We start from the raw sequence: 21256 nt of genomic DNA, 5'->3' as shown, positions 1-21256 counted from the left end.
AAGCAGGTAATGGAGCATGTCAATTAATGAAGCAATGAAGGCAATGAAGAGACTGGCAGAGGAGAGGATAGTTTGGAGAGCTATTATAAACGAATATTCGGATTAGCGATCCGTTGAGAATATACATATCTTACGCTACATACCCGAATTTAAAGAGGCTTTAATTCCTGATTCTATGCTATTTAGCTTACATCGATTTTAAAATCATTCTCCCATGAACCGGGTAACTTTCTCCCGACTTTTACTCGATTTATGAATAGCTAATTTTGTTGGTGAGTTTCACTTACTAAGTATACATTGTAATTAGTATGGAATAAGCATTTTTATTTTGATGTTAATTACAATTTCTTCGTGATAAATGCCTGATAAGTGTACTCTCATCAAAGTTCAATGTCCAAATTCTTTCCATAAGCAGAGCTACTTCCGGGGTTAGAGTCACGAAGTCTCCCGTAGTTTTTAAAAGACCCAAAATAATCTTCCATACACACCAACTTCCCCCTATCTTTTCTACAGGGATAGCACAGGGCTGTGTTCCGTGAGTCAGTAAAATGGTGACTGATTGGAGACTTTAAAAGCTGGGTCGGTCAGGTAATCGAAATTTAGTGAGTGAACTCAAATGTTATTTTTCTAAGGGGTTAACTTTCCTTTCGTCATCGATTCCAACCAAATGCTCAAAATAGCATTAGCTAGAATTAAACAGTTGGCTCGTGGTGATATAAAGGCTATGAACAATATTTATTCTGATAATTCAAAATAATAAATATGAGTCAATCAGAGCTTTCTATGAGACATGGATGTTTTCATCGAAGGAGATTTATTTGCCTAATTAAACTCGGTTAAGCAAAAAACTGGCAAACAACTTGTTAATGAGACAATCAACCAACCTTTCCAGCTTTAAACAAGTTCAACCGTCTGTTGCTTATTGAATAATGAACGCTAATTATTCGTAAAATATAAAGAAAAAGACAAGACTTTTGGACCCAATGTAAGAGGATAATGATTAGCAGTTTAAGGCTGAGTGTGAAGATATTTCAGGCTTGGAAAATTTTTCATGATACAGGATACTCTTATACACCCCTACGCATGGCAACTACTATTAAACTTAAATATTATGTAATGATGAACTTTTCGGAAAGAGCAAATCCCTTGCGAATCTCTACTGCTTCAGAAACACCGAAATAGAAAGTGTAAACTCAATTAAATACTTAGGCGTTGCCCTCTTTCACGCCCTCTCCTGGGTGAAACACATACGGAAAAATGTGGTCAAGCTAACAAAAAATTATTATTTATTAGAAGTGTTGAAAAAATGTGATGAAAAGTTTAAAGAGAAATGCTTCCATTCGCTCGTTGGCCCCCATTCAGAATTCGCTGCTAGTTTATTGGATCCTTGGTGCAGTCACTCCCTACCACACACCCTAGTGGTGGCTCGCAGAGTACAAAAGAAAATTAAAACTAAGCGCATGTAACTACCTGTGGTGATGATCAAAAGATACAATTTTAAACAGTTAAACATGATTAGGTATTTGAGCAAAGTTGTTTCCTGAGTCGCAGGGCTAAATTTCGTGGTAAATGGCTTTTAAACCCAAACATCAGTTCGTCTTAAACGTAGACTCGCATTATCTAATGACACTTCCATTAAAGACTACAGATTTTTATCACAATAAAGTAGGGTTGAGCTCTCAATCGGCTAAAATTCGTAATCCACCAAGTAGATTGATCAAAACGAGTCGAAAACTGTAGGTAGGTAGTTTATACACAGAGTATGGAAGTAATTTTATGGAGCGCTATGACAGCATGAATACGTGTAATTTCTCTCACAGAATGGACGGAAAACAATAGCCAGCCAATGGGATCACTAGAATTTCTTACCCTCTTCCGGTGAGGAACAAAGAGCGCCCAGCTATTTTAGAGAGGAAAAAATGCCTAGGGAAATTCTTAGGTTCGCGCTTTTCCCTGTAATTTTCCCATTATGTTCTCGGAACTGGGAGCGTCGGAAACGTAGGAATCCAGAAAGTATGCCCTTCGTTGACCGCAACCGTTTTATGTTTTCGCATAACTTGCATTTTTCCCAAAAATGTACCCTCCCTGAAACGCACAAACATTCAGAAAGATGTGTGATTGAATTGAAATTTACATCGACAAGTTTTTTAATTAATAAAGCATTATTCCACCATCTGCAGAGCTCCACCTGCACAGAGGGGGTCTTACTAAGAGATTTAATTGCATTTCCAAAGCTCGACTCACACGGACTTTCGCGAAATTATTTTCGGGTTGTTTACCGACTAGTAATAAGGAGGAATATGGGAGACAGAATGGCGGCAGCAGAATGGGGTGACTGGGAATCAGCCAATAAAGTTTCACGGCGTCTCCTTGATGGATTTCCCAATCGACTTTCCGATACGTGGAAATTGTTTTAGGTGATTACTGTTTGGTTTGATGATAGCTGTTTTCAGGACCTCGTTCCAAAGGATCTTTAAAAGAAACATTTGAAAATGATATGAGCCTTTGAATATTAAATGCTAGCCTAAAATCAATCAAATAAGAATAATGGTGACGACGTGGTGATACAGTAACTACAAGGAATAATGGAAGGGACTCCATACAAACGGAAATGTTTTCATTTGATTATTAATATGTTTATTTTATTTGTTTTGTGATTTTTTGACTAAACATAATTTAATTTGTGTGCATTTCTACATAATAGCTTAAAATGTTTTTTTATTTATAGAGCTCGTACTTTTAAAAAAGTTTCACCCAACCATTTATTCACTTTAACAATTAATACGTACCTAAAAATAAGTTCTATTCCGACTAAATTTCAATTCATGGAGAAAACAGAGTTCCCGATTGGGCATTTTATTGCAATAGCATAACTACATTCAACGATGAGTTGACCATGATATTCCTTGAACTGCAAAAATAATTACCCCCAAAGAAGAAAACTTAAAAAAATTAATGCCAACTTATTTGGATATTTTGGACAATGATGCGTTTGAAACTAAGCAAAAATACACATGCATTTTCTGTCGTGTTTAAAAAATAAAGGAATTTTCCTGCTGACGAGTGTCCCTTAGATGCGGTATCTCGCAGACCGCAAACTGTTGGTTTGGGCTTTTGCGCGTTTTCCGACTCGGTACTTTTAATCTCGGTATCTTTATTTCGGACTTGTTATCGGCAAGATTTGTATTTGTACCATTATAAAATATATATATTTTCTAAAGGTGAAGGTAAACTCGATCAAATTTTAATTATCGCTCCCGAATCATAAGCCTATGGTAAGCACTTGAAATTAAGACGCTTCATGAATTATCTCTCAGCTTACATGCATCATCTTGTCTTAACTTAATGTTTTTTCTCGTAATTTTCTTACTCAAAGTGTGTTACAGCTCTCTTTTAAATCTGCCTCAATTTGTCGGTTTCCTCTCCCTTCGTTTTTATCCCCCGTCACCGCAACTCCTCGTCTTCGTCACCCCACTCCCCCTTCCCACTGCTCTTCGATCGTCACCCTTCTATGCCCCCCCACCCATTCCCCGAGCACAACCGTCACACCACACGCTGGGTCGTTGACCCCCACCTGTTCTGATGATGCGTATTGCTTGGCGACCGATTCCGTGATGTTTCCTTGCCTCTGCTTCTTCGGTTTAAAGGAAAATCGGTAAAGCAGTGGACCCACAGTTAAAAGTAGTCTGTTGTCATATTTAGGTAATGCCTTTTTCACGTTAAAGTTCTGCTTTGATGACGAACGCGCGTAAAGAATAAAATTGAAAAGTATCTAAGTATCTATACGAGAAAGCCTATAAGCATTACTAATATGTATGGGCAATTTTCTAAAAGTCTAATATAAACGTTATTGACAATTTTCATTTGAGTTCCTGATATACCAATGCTGTCACCCTTATACAAAATTTGCTATATTAGTGAGAGGATATGACCGTCAGATGTACCCATCTTTTTAATTTTATAATAATCAGCAATTTTTTTAATTCTTTGCTTGAAAAACATAGTATTCATTCGATACATTATACGTTCCCTATATTTGGGAATATAATACATATGTAAATGAATGCGAAACTGTGTGCATTAATCAAGGCAATTACAAAAGCGAATAATATTCGTATTAGCGATGAAGTAGTAATTCATGGTCAAAATTCACAACGTAATTTATTCTTTCCTTTAAACTAATAGCCTTTTCGTCAAATAGTATAATTCATTGAAAAACCAGTTATGGCTAATATATATATTCCAATGCACCTTCAATTGATACATGAAGTCCACTGAGATTCGATTCCAAAAATATTCAATGATTGTGAACCCACACTAAATAATTCGTTCTCACTTAAAATTTGTGGCGAAATAACACTTCGAAATTTCCCAATATATACTTATTCATAATATTGATAAAACTTTTGAGTTAGAATTTAAAGATACCATAACTATTTTAACCTCGTACCGATGTCAAATTTCAGACCAATTTAGAATGAGCACGATGTCCACTCAAAGAAATTGCGACAGCTTCAAGGTTTAATGAATATTTTCTTGGGAAGGAACTGGCCTAGTACACGTTTGGTTTATATAGTTCCACCTGGTACTTGGTTGCCGGCAATGTAAATTACTGTGTATACCTTTTAATATTAATACATCATAAATAATGAAGTTACATCACAAAATGGGAAATTTTGAAGACCCCAAAGTCATTAGTCTCATTTTACGAAGTCATCCAGCAGCTCATAAAGCCAAACCATACCAACAGTCATAAAACCAACTAAAATCACTGTTATAGACCCGCAGTAGGTAAATATCATGTTCCTGGCGTATAACTCAAATTCTTGCTCAAAACAATAAACTCTCTTGCACAATACTCTTTTCTTATAACAGGCATATAGGATCCATGCAATCAATAGTACGTATGTACTGAGGGAAGCAATGAGTTTACTCATGCATAAAAATTATAAACTTTTGGAAACATCCGTTTATTCCAAATTGGCTACTCAATATTCATGTCAATGCAAGCAGTAGGCAGTAGTCTATTGATAGTCCATTGTAGCCAAGTCTGCAGTTTATGAAAAGAAATTTCCTCGGAGCACTGTGCCATGGCCCTCCAACGTAGAGTTCGGATTGCGTTATGTTCTGTAATTATTACCCTCTCTCGTTTATTTGATGCATTGGTAAACATTTTGAGTTTAAAGCTTGAAAAAAGGAAAATACGTAGCTGCCTCGTGGTTCTTTTGCCTAATTTACGGAAAAGTCTGCCTGACTGGTCGTTAAACTAAGACTGTGCCTACTAACATAGGCCGATTCTGAAATCATCTGAGCAGAGTTCAATAATATGGACACCAGTCTGGAATTGTTGAGGACCACTTCTACCTGGTGGGGTATAACGCCATCTGTTGTGAAATATATCGCATTCGTTATCTAAGTGCCTCAATTTGCCATTCCTTCTGAAGTTCCCCAAGATCCACTAGGAGAGCGCGACTTCGTGGAAATCGTTTTCAGCCCACCACTTCTGTCCGATAAAAGTTGATTTCGACATGAAAAAGGCCATTCATATTCCCAATAATATTTTTCCTTCTCACCTTATATATTTTTATTTGATTAACTTCCACGTATGCCAGATAAACATCACAGACGATTTGGTAACTATGGTCATAACTGTTAGAAATTTCTGGGAATAATATCTAACACTGCTAAATAAGAATACCATTTTGGAAATAATGTTTATAAGTCATCCATAGTGAGTGAGTTTGTATTTCATTTCTTCCCTTTTATACCAAACTACTAAAAATGTTTAACTATTAATTGCAATCATCCATTCATAGTTAGTTGTTGCACTCAATATGATTTTGCCATCGTATAGGCAAAAATATTTACCCATAAACTCTTGATAATCCCTCTCAGTACTTCACTCTCCTCTTCATTTATGCCTGGTGTCTCTCTTCTTTCAAATCGTCTCATTAGCCTTCTTCTTGCAGGGTTTGGTGTTTTCCTAACACACGATTCCAGAAAATTCTTTGCGGTGTCTTCACCGCGTCAGAATTTCAGCTGTCAACGTATCAACGGCTAGTACCGCCATTATTCATGGGCATTTGACATACCGGGTCGTCATCTTTGCCACCCTTATACACCCTCCGCTTAGGCTTAGGCCACTTCTAATTTGCAGTTTTCCGCGCTAACCGCGAAGACTTCACCATCCTACTTCTCCATATGCCTAGCTAGGATTCACCGTTTACCAAGGCCGCTAATGCATCTCTTCACAGACATGCCATTCTCAGTATAAGTTATATCAACATTCTTTTTTGCATTTCATTTAATATTTTTCTCTCTTTCCCGTCATTGTTTAAGAATTCATATCCTTGGTCATGTCACTATTAAAATTCTTCTCCAAGCATACATGCACAATTTATATTTCCTACTAATATCTATTTGGTAATGTCCAATTTTCATATTATAGAAAAACTATCACAGGAATAACACTTCCATCGTATTTCTAACGGCTAATTTCATATTATTCTTATAATAATATTGAAATCACAGACCCTTAACATCATAAACCGCAAACAGAGGTTCTTATCCCTTTATCCTGGGCGCACTCAACCAACTAGTCTTCAAACACTCATTACTCTATAAGAGAAGCATCCACCTCCATCCAGACCAGATGGGCCACCAACCACAGCCGAGGTTGCTGGCCCATCATACAATAAGAAATCAGCTTGAAACAGAAACTATCCCCTTATTTCTATGCCTCTCCCAGGCACAGTGAAGCCTATCAGTTTGCCAGTCACACCATCATCACTAGACTACTCCTTTTTATTTTACGTATAATTTCTTCTAATACCATTCCATCTTTCTTCTAGCATTAAGTAAAAGAGCAATAAAATTATTCACAGTACATGACTCTATAGGCGAACAATCACATACAATACCTTAAATCTATGAAACTGCCTATCTGCTAAGTTAGCAGCAACATTGCTGAAACATCTGCCTTAATTGAGAAGGTGGTAGGAAACGTAGGTAGTAAAATACTTCGAATTAGAAAGAGAGCAGAAAGCAGATGAGGATAGCTTAGATCCAGGTTTACTCTTTGGCAACATAGAAAGCGTATTAAGGGATGATAAGGTTCATTCGTAGTATTTATGAGGGAGGTATTAAGTCGTGAGACATTGTTAGATCAATATGGATGCACTATAGCCACCCCAAAAAGAGGAAAAGCGACAAAAAGAGAGAAAAATCAGTTTTATTTCACACACGGTAAAAATAGTACTTAAGGTCATCAAGATAACGATGGCTAAGAGAAGTAATGAAAACTTACAAAAGAAGATCAGTTTGGATTTATAAAGTGAATTTGTAAACGTAATTTCATAGCAATAATGAGGTCATTTGTGGAAAGGAATTTACATTTAAACTAATATGAGTTTGCATTCTTCGTAGATATTGAGAAGGCGTTGGACAGATTATAATGAGTAAAATTAATAAACATTTTACTGAAGATAGAAGTGCACTAGAGATTTTGACAATTTATTCGGAACTGTTGATACCTCAGAATGTACAGGTCGAGGTAAAAATTGAAATCTGAGTAGACAGTGCTAAGTAGAAGAGTAAGACATGGATGTCCACCATCACCTTTATTCCAATATATACGCACGAAGTAAATGGTAAGAAAAGCATGGCAAGAATTTGAGGCTTGAGTAGGTGGGGAACTCTTCGAATCAGTTAAATTTGTGGAAGAACAAGAATTAGTAATCCAGTCAGCCAATGGGTTACCAACATTGCTCAGCGCATTAAATAATCAGTGTGATAGTTATGGGGTGATAACTAATCACGAGAAAACGAAGGTGATGAGACTCTCAATGTATGACTAAGATAAACACTAAATGAGAACAGGCAAGTTCAGAAGATACTAAGAGATAATGGGATGCTAAATATGGTGGAGGAGGAGAGACTGCTGGAAAAACTAAGTAGAGGGAGGAAAATAATATGTATTTTGGATGGAGATAAGAGAGGTAGAAGGTTTTCAGAGGTAAATGAGGATTTATTGCACTATGTTTTATAGTGAATAAAGATATTTAAAAAGTTTGAAACTGAACTGAAAATTTATACCCACAAGAAGAAGGTCAATGTCAAATTAAATCAATATTATCTCATTTGATGTTTTTCCTGAAAAAACTAATAACCGTTGCATCGTTGAAAAGTGAACGAATAAACTTCCCAGTTAAAATTTTAATTTTTAACATAGTTAAAATTACCATTTATTTCAATAAAAAGAATAAATATATGAGAGATGAGGTGAAGATTAAGAGTATCATACATGGGCGCGAACTAAATGTATCAGTAACTGACTAGGATGAAAGAACTGGGCTTCGCTGTTAGGGTCATGCAGAGAGAAGGTGGATAGCAGAATCTCTTAGAGAGAGTAGTTTCACCAAAAACCCATACTTGAGGAAGGAGTAAATGGTTTGAGAGTAAAGGTTAAGTGGAGAAAGTTATAGTTGCATGGTCTAAGAAACTAAGGACTCTGTATGTTAGATGTCTCAGGAGCAAAATAGCATGTTTTAACCAATGTATGAATATAACTCAAGGACATGGCGCTATCAATTTAGTAAATTTAACCTCCCGAAATAACTTCGGTTTTCGGCTCTCTGAAATGCATTCGGGTTAGCTCAGACTTTCCTCGCTTAGCCTTTTACGCAAAAGAATGGCGCGAATGGTACCTAAAAATGAGAATATATTTATTGTTGAAACTGGTACACATTACTTTGCGTAATGAAAATTTGTAATTGAAAGTAATTTAAATCATAATCGAATGAAAACATTTATCGTAAACTGAAAGAAAATAATTCATGAATTATTGCTTTCTTTGGCCAATCATTTACAATATTTAGACTTTTTTTATTATGATACGACTCTTTAATTTCAGTTCGATAATTCAAAACACGACTACGCTCGAGGGATTGTTCAGCGGGAATTACGATAATATTATATTTAAATAAGTTAATAATTGAGGGCGAGCTCGGAAAGGAAAGGTCCAAACGTTTTTAATTGGCTCTTAATTTTTTTTTATACAAAGCGGCAAAAATGAAAAATCTCTGACAAACAAACTAATTGTCACTCATCTTTTTTCTTTTCTTTCACGACTCCTGTCACTACAGAGAAAAAATATATTCATAAGCATGAATTCAGCAGGGTGCTACCTAAACAGCTATTGCTAAAATGCCAGAGGTTATTGCTAGTAAAGTAGTTTTCCAGTGTAACGAAAACGACAGCGATTTTTTGGGATAATAAAATGTGTTTTCAGCAAGATTCAAAATAAACTGTCAATACAATCATTCATTTGCTTACGCAGCTGTCATTTTTTCAGAATCAAAATTCAAAATATCAAATCAAAAAAATAGCAGCTGAGCAAATGTGATTCCAACTAATTTATCTTTCTGTTTATTACTTCCTGCATCCCTTTTGTCTGTTTCCTGTCCCAATGTTTCTCCTACCTGCACATTTTTTTCATTTCCACTCTGACCGCCGCAGTTTAATGAAGCGATTACATCACACTATGCCTTCGCTTCAAAAACTAAACTATACTGTAAATGGAGGAGATTCCATCGTACATATTTATAGAATTGAATTTTTATAAAAGGAGTTTATTGCCAGTAATAAATTATCTAATTACCCCTGAATTCATTACCGGACGAAAGCTTCCGATCGAGATTTTTCTGCTGTATTTATCCTAACAATACACTGAAGCAAGGTAATGTTATACGATAAACGATCGGACTTCCAATTTATTAAAGTATAAAATAGATTAAAATTATGCTATGAATACAGCCATAAAAAATTTATCAATTCATAATTCTTGCACTGCCGTTAAATATTTCATCAAATTTCATCTAAATAGCTTCTGTCGAGGAACAGACAAATCTTGCACTGACAAAGCAACGAAAGTTAGGATATGAAGACGTTCTCATCGAATAATTAGTCCAACATTTAGCATAAATGTTGGCATAGCATTACATAGCATTTAGTGGTTAGTTTCTTAATAAAACTACGGTAATGATCAAAAACTAGAGTCATAATTTATGATCATTGTAACTTGCATCTAATCCTCTTTTCCTCGGTACGCCTTTTATTCCGGCAATTATGCATAACTTTATTTCCCACCATTTTTCTAGTAGATAAAGGCGCTCGCAACCCACAAAACCTGCAAATTTTTCGCGTTATTTTCTCTAAAAAAGGGTATTTCTGTTTTTTCTCAGATAACATGCCACTGTCTTATCGTGTGCGATTTCCGACGAGGAGGTAAACTCAAGGACACGGTGCTGCATGATGTCATTTAATTGACCAGGTCCAAACTTTCCCAGCCGGCTTTCTGTATAGCACCTTCGTAATATCTCCTCTTCCACATGATAATTAAAATCCCTTAAAGTAATACTTTTCATTTGATCTGTGTGCGACAGGGATGCTGACACTACTTAACTTCAAATTTCTTAAATTTCCTCAAGTATACAAAAGTAAAGGCTTGGAATCCACGGGTTGCTCCTCTACTCTTTCCTACAGGCAATCGTTAATCTTGGAGGAAAATATATGACGCATCATATTCTTCACGGTCTTCTCTACCTCAGAAGTCGAAGAAATTAAGCTCACCTTTGAGTGCCTCAGATGATAAACCACAGTAATCAACCCGAAGGTTGATTTGCCAGATTAGGGTTGGGTTCACCCAATACTAATCCCAATCTAGTGCGTGAAAGTTACATATCACAAAAGGGGACAAGACCCTTTCCGTGTGCAACACGTCTTTTCCCAGGCAGATCTTGTGCACGAAAAATCACTCAGCTCGAGTGAATATGGGGATTGGAATAGTGCGGTGGCTTGGGTACCGTCTTCCCACCCAGAAAGAAGAAAGGAGAAAGCAGATCTTTTTCTGTGGTATCTCGATCCCTACTTGTGCTTTTTGGAGAGCTGGAGAGCACTTTGAGTGAGTGCGCCGTCCGTCGGATGGGACGTTAAGCTGCGGACCCCTTGGCACCTTTCGTTAAAAGTTGGCTAAAGACGACGCCGGGATTCTCTCAACCCTTCATCCTTTCCTGTCAAACCCAAATGACGCAAATGACCTCAGCTGTCGGTAGCCTCCCCTAATCACTACCACTACTATTTAAGTGAAGATTAAAGTGCCCAGATGGAGCACCTTCCTAGAATCGAGCCCAGGTCCTCAGTCTCTCAGCGCTCTACCCATTAGTTACCACGACCGCATCAAACGATAAAGATGAATAATAGTAATTGAACATTAAGAATGTGTTTTCTTCCGGTTACACACACACACGAATTCCCGAAAATCATCCATTTCCAGACGATCGTAAGGTATTTTACCAAAAAATGCCAAAAATTAAGGAATTTTTCGAAATAAGCGTATTCAGGATTAAATTCAATTAAATATAAATGAGCATGTTTAAAAGTAAATTATTTACAGTTAACTATTACCAAAAGCTGGGTTTTTATTCCTGATAGGGGGTAAAGTTGCTCGCTTAACTACGGTTGGCAGTAGATAAGTCCCATGCTTATAAGTCAATGAATTAAACATAAATCATCCACCGAATACATTTTTCTTGAATTCAAAGACTGAAGTTTATGACTATAAAATTTCATTTTATTAATCATGTGCAAATCCGAGAAATACTTCTCTGGAAAAAGAAGTGTAGTTAGTTGTTTAGTGACCAAACATTTACATGGGCAAACATATTATTTATTCCTACAAATTAAAGTTTTGAGCGGCATTTTGATGTCAATAATTGGGCATATGGACGTTTCGAAATTCAATAAGTGTTATAGGACCTAATAGCAATTTTCCGAGAATCGAATCAAGTCATAACTCGCATGGAGCGCGGATAAATTTTTTAGTGCGACTTAGTCAAAGACTACATAGATTTAGATTGTCATTACCTTTGAATTTCCTTGCCTTAACGCTTTTTAACTGACAATATCAATGCATCATGCTCATTTCCCGCCTCATCATCGTCCTCTTGAACCAAAATGTTAATAAAGAAAAATGTAAACCCTGTTTTCATAATGATTTCGCATAAAATAACCTTATGATACAAAGGGTATTAATCGGAAAATTGGCGGAATATAGAGATAATTAAAGGAAATAGGATATTATGGAAGAAAATTTACGATGCTCAAATGACATTTGAAGATAATTTGCGAAGGAAAAAATTGCATAACAAATAGTCACAAAAGGTTCTGGCGTATATTTGTTTATATTCAACTGCCGCAATTTTCGGACTGAAGAGAGTTAAGTAAGGTGAGAACACTTTAACTGGAGAACACTTGGAACTCATTGCGTGCTTGGATGAGGGCCTGCCTCAAGCCTACTATGCTCCCGATGAACAGAAAAAAGAAAATATAAAAAGGTTTAATTGGGGCCGAACAAAATCTACATTGCCTTTGGCGGTGGGTACAGGCAAGGATTTTTGTTGGACCAATATACTAGAATTGAAGGCAAAGGAGAGCATCAACATATTCACGCATTATTGCAATAGGAGCATCAAATTGTGCTCTGGTGGAAAAGAATTTTTCCCGAAGTGACTCTTCATGCGAACACAATTGCTAAAAATAAATGCATTTAGGGGAAACCTAGGGAAATTAAAGTCTTTTAAAAATAATGAAATGAGATTCATAATTCTAAAAAACGTTTTAAATCTTCGTTTTTCTCGATAGGATCATTCAAAGTAATTCTATTTCCCCCAAAGCGCAGGTTTTGTCGTGGCCGCTTCCGCCTTTTCCCACGGCTTGATCATAATCGAACGGAGAGCAAATGCATAACTGCTTATCTGAAGCCACCACCACAGCTGCAGTCTGGAGGACGTCGAAGGGGCATTGACACCGGCGTATCTTATATGCGGTGCCGCCTGCATTGAAACTGTCTCGCATGCGGACCCTGTTAGGTACCGTTAATTGAGAGCCCCGAAATGGAAATCCAATAGCTCACTCCGCCATATTGAAAATATATTGTCTCTAAAAACATTCATGTCAACGCCGGTTAAAAGGTTGGCTATGCACAGGGCTGCTTCAGGACGAATTTGCCGGAGAAATGGGCGTGAGAGATGTTTATAACATCAATCTCAAAATGTCGATTCATAAAATTATGCTTCCTATTTAAGACACTTATTTTTCCATGAAATCTTCTCATGGGTGCAACTTCAAATTCACTGGATGCCACTTCAAAAATTCCCAGCATAGAGTCGCATAAATAAGTAGACTCAACAGTGATGTCACTAAGTATCATGAGAAAGAATAGAAATGCCCCAGCTATCCTTTAAGGCTAGACTTTTCAGTCCCAACACTATTTACTTAAAGAATTATGTGTGTGTATATATAACTCTACTGGCAAGAGAATCGAGGCACCTGGTTGCATAAAACCCCGCAGATTTCAGTGTAAATTACGTTGCCGCGATTGCTCAAATGGTTCGAGCATTGGCCCGGCAAGTCGAAAGATCCGTAGTTTCAAGCGCTAGTCAAAGATATATTTTTACACTTCGATTTCACCTTCCCCAACTCTCCTGTGTTCGTCTTTTATATGTTTTCCTATCCATTTTCCTCATATCTATTTCGATATGAATAAATATTTGCTCACCATATGGCGGGTTTTCATGTTTGAATGTGTGTGAATGTATATAAACGTGTGTATATATATATATATATATATATATATATATATATATATATATATATATATATATATACACGTTTATATACATACATATATATTATATATATATATATATATATATATATATATATATATATATATATATATATATATATATATATACCCTCCCCGGACTACAACCTTGACGTGTTGGAAGGACTTGTGCGTTCCAATTACCCCTAGACCTGTGCTGGTGGGAGCAATAATGATTACTCCTGGAAGAATCACCCTTGCCAGATAGGTCAAAGGTCAGGAGCCAGAAGAAAGGTAGTACACGCAGCGTCTGTTCCTCAGTGAGGAGGCTACAATGGCGCCTGACCCCAGTGGGACGGCCAGTAAGAGAAGGTGTCACATTAAATACACTATTGAGGCAGGCAACGGGAAACCTCCTCAATTATCATTCCCATGAACAAAATTATGGACAATATAGAGAATATGAGTCCTGGCAACTACGGGGCTCGGCCCAAACGGCCGTGTGTCGTGCCCGACAGCGGGGGAGGCAAGGCTTCCGCGGTTGTCATCCCACCAACCCTTGCAAGGGTAAACCAACAGCAGTAAGACAGAAGACGCAGGAGAAGAAGACCAAATTAGTATGAATAGGAATGTGGAATGTTAGGACAATAATGAGGACATGGAAATTGGAGAATATTAAGCGAAGTTGGGAAGAGAAGTGAAGTAGGTTTGTTGCTAACTAAAAGTGCCAATTAAATGAGTTTCATATGAGCATATTTTTTCCTGTGACCAAACGGCCCTTAATTTTTGAGCATGCCTCGTATGTGTGTGTATGTATATACATACATATATATATATATATATATATATATATATATATATATATATATATATATATATATATATATCCCTCCCCGGACTACAACCTTGACGTGGTGGAAGGGCTTGTGCGTTCCGATGACCCCTAGAGCTGTGCTGGCGGGAGTAATACAAGTTGCTCCTGGTAGAGTCACCCATGCCAGATAGGTCGAAGGTTAGGAGCCAGACGAAAGGTAGTCCACGCAGCGTCTGTTCCTCGGTGAGGCGGCTGCAATGGCGTCTGACCCCAGTGGGGCGACCAGTAAGTGATGGTGTCACGTTAAAAACATTATTGAGGAAGGCAACGGGAAACCACCTCAATTATCATTCCCTAGAAAAATATGATAGACAATAGAGATATTTTGAGTCCTGGCAACCACGGGGCTCGGCCCAATCGGCCGTGTGTCGTGCCCGGCAGCGGGTAGGCAAGGCTTCCGCGGTCGTCATCCCACGAAACCCTTGCAAGGGAAAACCAGCAGCAGCAGGACAGAAGACGCAGGAGAAGAAGACCAAATTAGTTAGAATAGGAACGTGGAATGTTAGGACAATTATGAGGACAGGGTAATTGGAGAATGTTAAGCGAGAGATGGAAAGGGAAAATATAGATATTTTAGGTCTATGCGAGGTGAGATGGAAAGATAGCGGGGATTACTGGAGTGATAAGTATAGAATAATATACAGCGGTGGGGACGAGAGCCAACGAGGGGTTGCCATTGTACTAAATGAAGAGGTAGGGAGAAGCGTAGTACATAGAGCAGGTAACGGATAGAATACTACTAGTGGAGATAAAAGCAGAACCGACGAACTTAGTTATTATTCAGGTATACATACCACCGAGCAACCATAAAGAAGAAGAGGTCGATAGGATATACGACCAGTTAGAGGACGTAATCGCGTGTGTTCCCGCAGGGAAACATTTGATAGTCATGGGGGATTGGAATGCGACGGTAGGCGAAGGAAGAGATGGTGATGAGGTGGGGGACTACGGTTTAGGCGCGAGGAATGACCGCAGGGAGAAAGCAGTTGAGTTCTGCAGGAGACAGGGGTTAGTCATCACCAACACTTGGTTTAGACACCACAAAAGACGCAGGTATACATGGAAAATGCCAGGTGACTCAGGAAGATATCAGCTAGATTATATCCTGGTTAGACACAGGTTTAGGAACAGTGTGATAAATTCCCACAGCTTCCCGGGAGCGGATGCGGACTCAGACCACAATTTAGTTGTTATGAAATGTAGCGTACGTTTCAAAAAGATAAGGCAGGGGCGGCGAGTTAGAAAATGGAATGTAGAAGCATTAAATGGGTTGAAAAGGAAGGAATACAAACAGGCGGTAGAGAAAATCATGGAGCATGGTAAAGAGCTAAGTACTATCGAAGAAAAATGGGAACGTTTCAAGAAAGGGTTGTCTAAAGCCGCAAAAGACACTATTGGAACCGTTAACGCTAAAAGGACTAGGAAACCATGGATCACGGATGAGATGATTACAAAGATGGATGAGCGACGAAAATGGAAGAATGTAAATACAGAGTTAGGCAAAATGAAGTACAAAGAATTAAACAATAAATTGAGGCGGGCAACAAATAAAGCAAAAGAAGCCTGGTGGAAGACGCAGTGCGAGGATATGGAGAGTCTGCAGAGGAAGGGTGAAATCGGTGCGCTGTACAGCAAAGTTAAATCGTTATCGGGAAGTAAGAAAGGAAGAGCTCTGCTAACAGTTAGAGATAAGGCGGGTAAGGTAATAGTTGACGCAAGAAAGATCCAAATGAGATGGAAGGAGTATATAGAAGAACTGTATAGTAAGGAGCTTAGACCAACAAAGTTAGACATTGAAAAAGAAAATGACATAGAGGAAGACAGCTTAGGTCCAGGCATACTAGACAATGAGATAGAAAGGGCATTAAGGGATATGAAACTAAATAAGGCCGTGGGGGTAGATAACATTCCCGTGGAACTTTTAAAATGCTTAGGAAAATGTGGGAGGAAGAGGCTATATGGGCTGATCCGTAGTATTTATGAGGAGGGAATATGGCCGGAAGACTTTGTGAGATCAGTTTTAGTTCCTATTCCGAAAAAGGTTAAGGCCACGTCATGTGAGGACTACAGGACAATTAGTTTGATATCCCACGCAGCTAAAGTTGTTCTCAGGATCATAAACAAAAGGATAGAGAGTAGGGCAAATGATTACTTAGGGGATGATCAGTTTGGGTTTAGGAAGGGGAGAGGGACGCGTGATGCCATTGCAGTAATGAGATTATTAATCGAGAGGAATATAGAACACAACCAGGAGGTATTTGCCTGTTTCGTAGATTTCGAAAAAGCGTTTGATAGAGTGAATTGGGAAAAACTAATGAGTATATTGCAGAAAATAGGTATAGACTGGAGGGAAAGGAGGCTAATCCGCAACCTGTACATGTCTCAGACTGCTCAGGTGCGAGTGGGGAACGGGGAGTCCGGTTGGGCAGTGTTAGGACGGGGTGTAAGGCAGGGTTGCCCATTATCACCATTGCTGTTCAAACTGTATGCAGAGGAAATGATCAAAGAGGCATGGGAAGGACTCGAGCTAGAAATGAAAGTGGGCGGGGAATTCGTAAAATCAGTTAGGTTTGCTAATGACCAAGCTTTAGTTTGTCAGTCAGCCAAGGGGCTGCAAGCATTGCTGAGTGAATTGGAAATTCAGTGCGACAGGTATGGGATGAGAATCAACATTAGTAAAACAAAGGTTATGCGATTTTCTAGAAAGAAAAAGGCCAAGCTTAACATTAAAATAGGAGGGCAAAAACTAGAGCAGGTAGAACAGTTTACGTATCTCGGTAGTGTTTTGGACCAACACGGTCAAAGTAGTAGGGACGTAAGGAGAAGAATTGCGCTAGGCAAAGAGGCTTTTACAAGGAGGAGGGAGTTGATGACAGGGACTTTGAGCAAGGATGTTAAGAAAAGACTCGTAAAAACTTTGATATGGAGCGTAGGGCGCGCGTACAACGCGGAAACGTGGTCATTGAAGCAGGAGGATAGACGTAGACTGGAGGCTTTTGAAATGTGGGTGTGGAGAATAATGGAGGTGAAATGGACAGAGAAGAAAACAAATGAGGAAGTACTTGGTATGGTTGGCGAAGAGAGGGGTTTGCTGGGAGAAATCCTTTGGAGGCAGGAAAAGTCGATGAAGGGGGTATTGATTGGCAGTGGGATGTGGAAGACTTTGATAGAGGGGAGAATGTTAGGTAAACGAGGAAAGGGAAGGAGCAGGATAAGGATGTTGGACGGGATGAAGGGAGGAAGAAAGTGCTCAGAGATGAAGAGGGACCTGATGTAGAGTAGGATGCTTGATTTTGTGTTTTGTTAGGAGTCACAAAATGTTTTGTTTAGTAGCTGTGTCCATCCGAAAACCTACCTTAACTGGTAGATTACCTAATAATAATAAATAATATATATATATATATATATATATATATATATATATATATATATATATATATATATTAGGTAATCTACCGGTATCCCTACTCTCTATCCTTTTGTTTATGATCCTTAGAACAAATTTAGCTGCGAGGGATATCAAAATTATTGTCCCGTAGTCCTCACAAGATATAGCCTTTAACTTTTTCGGAATAGGTACTAAAACTGATCTCACAAAGTCTTTTGGCCAGAATCCTTCCTCATAGATACTACGGATCAGCCCATATAGCCTCTTTCTCCCACATTTGCCTAAACTTTTCAGAAGTTCCGCAGGAATGTTATCCGCCCCCACGGCCTTATTTAGCTTGTCTCCCTTAATGCCCTTTCTATTTCATCGTCGAGTATTCCTGGACCTAAGATATCTTTGTCTACGTCATGTTCCTTTTCTATGTCTAACTTTGTTGGTCTAAGTTCTTTACTATATGTTCTATACGTTCTTCTATATATTCCTTCCTCTTGATCTTTCCTGTGTCAACTATTATCTTACCCGCCTTATCTCTAACTGCTAGTATAGATCTCCCTTTCTTACTTCCCGATAAAGATTTAGCCTTGGTGTACAGCGCACCAATATCACCCTTCCTCTGCAAACTTTCCATATCCTCGCACTGCATCGTCCACCATGCTTCTTTTGCCCTATTTATTGCCCAACTCAATTTATTGTTTAATTCTTTGTGCTTCATTTTGCCTAACTCTGTATTTACATTCTTTCACTTTCTCCGCTCATTCATCTTTGTAATCATCTCATCCGTGATCCATGGTTTCCCAGTCCTTTTAGCGTTAACGGTTCCAATAGTGTCTTTTGCGGTTTTCGATAATTCTTTCTTGATACTTTCCCATTTTTCTTCGATAGTACTTAGGCCTTTACCATCCTCCATAATTTCCTCTACAGCCTGTTCGTACTCCTTCCTTTTTAATCCATTTAATGCTTATACGTTCCATTTTCTAATCCGCTGCCCCTTATCTTTTTGAAACCGACGCTACATTTCATAACAACTAAATTGTGATCTGAGTCCGCATCCGCTCCCGGGAATCTTTGCGAATTTATCACACTGTTCCTAAACCTGTGTCTAACCAGGATATAATCTAGCTGATATCTTCCTGAGTCACCTGGCATTTTCCATGTATACCTGCGTCTTTTGTGGTGTCTAAACCAAGTGTTGGTGATGACTAACCCCTGTCTCCTGCAGAACTCAACTGCTTTCTCCCTGCGGTCATTCCTCGCGCCTAAACCGTAGTCCCCCACCTCATCACCATCTCTTCCTTCGCCTACCGTCGCATTCCAATCTCCCATCACTATTAAATGTTTCCCTGCAGGATCACACGCCATTATGTCCTCTTATTGATCACATATCCAATCGACCTCTTCCTCTGTATGGTCACTCGGTGGCATGTATACCTAAATAATAACCAAGTTCGTCGGCTCTGCTTTTATATCTACTAGTAATATTCTATCCGTTACCTGTTCTATGTTGACTACGCTTATTCCTACCTCTTCATTTAATACTACGGCAACCCCTCGTTGGTTCTCGTCCCCGCGGCTGTATATTATTCTATAATTATCACTCCAGTAATACCCGCTATCCTTCCACATCTCACCTCGCATAGACCTAGAATATCTAGTTTTCCCCTTTCCATTTCTTGCTTAACATTCTCCAATTTCCCTGTCCTCATCATTGTCCTAACATTCCACGTTACTATTCTAACTAATTTGGTCTTCTTCTCCTGCGTCTTCTGTCCTGCTGCTGGTTTACCCTTGCAAGGGTTTCGTGGGATGACGACCGCGGAAGCCTTGCCTCCCCCGCTGCCGGACACGACACACGGCTGATTGGGCCGAGCCCCGTAGTTGCCAGGACTCAAAATCTCAGTATTGTCCATCATTTAAATCTTGGGAATGATAATTGAGGTGGTTTCCCGTTGCCTTCCTCAATAGTGGTTTTAACGTGACACCATCACTCAATTGCCGCCCCACTTGGGCCAGACGGCATTGCAGCCGCCCCACTGAGGAACAGACGCTGCGTGTACTACCTAGTGTCTGGCTCCTAACCTTCGACCTATCTGGCATGGGTGACTCTACCAGGAGCAATTATTATTACTCCCGCCAGCGCTACTCTAGGGGTCATCGAAACGCACAAGGCCTTCCACCACGTCAAGGTTGTAGTCCGGGGAGGAATAAATAAATATATATAATATATATTTATTTATGCATATATATATATATATATATATATATATATATATATATATATATGTATATATTCATAAAACTCTCGGAAGTCCAAAAACTCACACTCCCTACCAATAATCTCTAAGGAATATTTTTAAAAACCTCTCTCTAAAACCAACCAACCCCGAAGTTTGAGAACTATTGGGATAGTGTGCAACCCATTAAATTTTTCTAGATTTACCTCAACGTGTATGTTCCATTCGATTTTACTAATTTTAAAATTCTATTTTTACCGGTGAATTGCCAATCACTTACACGAAATGCCTCTTTTACTAGCTTAAATGCTAATGCTGGAATTGCTCCCGCCTAGTCTCTTGGTGACAGCTTGCTGGGTAATATGCGGATTGAGAAGACATGAATGGAATTTACGTTAAACGGGATTCCCAATGCCGAATGCGGAATTAAACCCTATGAATACTGGGTCTGTAAATAGGACCACCGCTGCTAGGCACTACTAGGGTTTCAGGTCAGCTACGTCATTGGGTCCCACCGAACTAATCCGCTCGGGTCTCTATATGCACTTGTTAGCTGTCAAAGCGTCGAATAAGTTTTTACCTTTGGGATGGTATTTGATATACGGCATATCTTTCTCTGGCTCCATTGCTCGTTAGTACGTCTGACCCTGACTGTCACGATATTTCTCGGTGTTACATTCAACGGATTTGTCATGGATACATTCATTGTGTACGACAATTTTTATGATAATACTTCATTCAAGAGATGTAATGCAATTCCACGATTTTTGGGTAAAACGTAAGTTTTTAGTACCTCGCAGGAAAGCGGGCGTTCCTTTGATGGAATTTGAGCAAAAAAATAAATAGTGTAGATTTGCTACATGCACCACTCTGCATAGATATTTAAATAATTTTAAAGAACAGAAGTGGTTTCGATACATTTACAAAATTGGAAATAAGTGGGTTATATATATTATAAACAGCACACAATTTATAATGTTCGAGTTAAATAGAGCAATGAATACTTGCAATTTATTCAATCAATAATGCAATTATTGATTGAGTAATATACAACAGCAAGTCGATAAGCCTTTTTCCAATTAATTAAATTATTCGTATGA

This window comes from Hetaerina americana, unplaced genomic scaffold (genome assembly GCF_022747635.1).
Source record: "Hetaerina americana unplaced genomic scaffold, ioHetAmer1.1.p SCAF_84, whole genome shotgun sequence".
NCBI classification, from domain to species: Eukaryota; Metazoa; Arthropoda; class Insecta; order Odonata; family Calopterygidae; genus Hetaerina; species Hetaerina americana.
This window is presented reverse-complemented; position numbering follows the sequence as displayed.